The sequence below is a fragment of the Ictalurus punctatus genome, chromosome 5 (genome assembly GCF_001660625.3).
Source record: "Ictalurus punctatus breed USDA103 chromosome 5, Coco_2.0, whole genome shotgun sequence".
Taxonomy (NCBI): Eukaryota; Metazoa; Chordata; class Actinopteri; order Siluriformes; family Ictaluridae; genus Ictalurus; species Ictalurus punctatus.
Window position 1 is genome coordinate 22,509,449 of NC_030420.2, and position 2,184 is coordinate 22,511,632.

Below are 2,184 nucleotides of genomic sequence, written 5' to 3' on the forward strand. Positions count from 1 at the left end.
CGGACGTCTAACGCGCGTAGGGATTTGCTGGTAGGAAAATAATCATCTCGAAGTTAATTCTTTTCCAATAACAGTAGCCTATATCCCGAATTGTTTAATTACTCTTCTCCCGCAGCAATTTTTCTACAATTGCAATTATTATTTTTTTAATCAATTAAAGGACAACACCTCAAAGCATATGTTCGGCTACAGTTAGGTTTAATGTTGTGAAGCGTCCACAAAACAAGTTAGTTCCTGTTATCACTTGTTATAGCAGCTATAAACAGTCGCCCAACCCCACCAGCGTCTCTTTTTTTTTCCTCTCCTGACGTTAATAAGACACAAAAAACTGTAAAGCACTCCTTGAAGACTTTTTTTGGTGGGAAAAGAAAGAATTTTATTTTGTAACAAAATTCTGAACATTTCCTCACAGAAAACATATATTTAATCAACACTGCCCTGCTGAGAGAAAGACTAGAAACCCTCATAGAATTTGTAACCTTTCTATTGGTGGCATGTTATGTCTAGTGGATACCATTAAGGACCAATAATGGTAATGGTTTTAATGGTTAACAGTTGGTTTGTAATGGCATTTGAAGTGGAAACCATTAGAATTTCTGTAACCGTTTCTATTGTTTTGTTTTCTTTCTTTAATCAGGGCACACAAGCAAAAGTGTGGTTATACTGATTATCAGCATGGCCGCGATTCGGCCATACGCACAAGAACGCAGGTCAAGTCCTACAGGTAATCACTTCTGTGATGATATACAGTATAACCACACTATTGTGATTGTTATGCTGCTTTTATACAAGTGTTAGAAATAAGAACTTAATATAAGTAATTGACATTTCAGACACACTGTACACGAATAATTTGTTTATTTTTGCTCCACGGATGGAAATTGACCTCAAAGAAGCCACCTCACTGGTTAACCTTTGTCTAGCTAGCTCACAATGATTTGTATATTTCCATTAAAAGTACATCTAGTGAAATTGGCTTCTTCCCTTCCTCCTTTTCATCTTCATCTGATGAGATTTCATATTCTAAGTCAGAAGTTATAGTCATGAAAAATGTATCTTTTGCAATGTCCTATACTGTAGTAAGGGTTTCAGCGGCTAGATTTGGAATTTATTTTCAGCTAGAACTGAAATGTATCAGTGTGGTTATTATAATAAATATAGGCAAGCACATCTAATCAAATTAGTGGACTGGAACTAATTGTTTTGTAAAACTATTATCCATGACTACACACTTTTTTTTGTATTCATTTACGTCACATGTCCACCATACACATCCCCATATAAGTGACTTCTATAGAAACTATAACATTAGAATAAGCGCATTAGAATAAACCTGTTTTAAAATAAAACTGTAAATTGACAGTGGTTTAGTAACAAATAATAGAATGGCACATGGCTACTTCACACCTGTATAACTCAAAATACATTCAATATTGATGCTTGCTAAAACATGTGGCCAAAATGTTAGCTTTCATGATGACAGACAGGATACACATCATTACAGGGGGATCTCTAGTTAACATTACTCAGTTGTTAGAAAGACACACAAACAGAGCACACTTTCAAATACACCTAGAACAAGCATTCGGGAATTTCTGTCCGGTTTATGTACTGCCTGGTTACATTAAATATAAAAATATAATCACTCAAAACCTTTTTTTTTTCTTGTGAATTAGCCAGTCAGAGCTTAGTCTTGCAATTGAAATGTAAATACAGAATTCATGCTCTCTCTCTCTCTCTCTCTCTCTCACACACACACATTCAGCATGGATTTTAAATATCTCACATAATGCTATTTACTGGAAAAGTATACCTAGACTACACTATTTTTTATTTGGCAGTAACTGAACATTGCAACAGTTTGAATGTCTAAGATTAAATATTGACATACAAAAGCACTCCAATAATAAACAGGTCTTTCTCATGTTTAACAAAATTTAACACAGAAGAGAAGCTCAAACTTAAGACATTAAAAACAACACATTCTTAACCTCGAGTTAGTAAAAAGCTAGTGGTTGACCAGCAACGTGAAGAAAACGGTGCATACATTAGTGAACTAAAATCTCTACTTTCGGTCCATGGAGCTAAGCAGATTAAAGGACTGAACTCAAATTGATTTAATTAAGATCAGTTACAGCCTCCAACAGCGCTGAGAGTAGAAAGAAAAAACTATTACACAACATG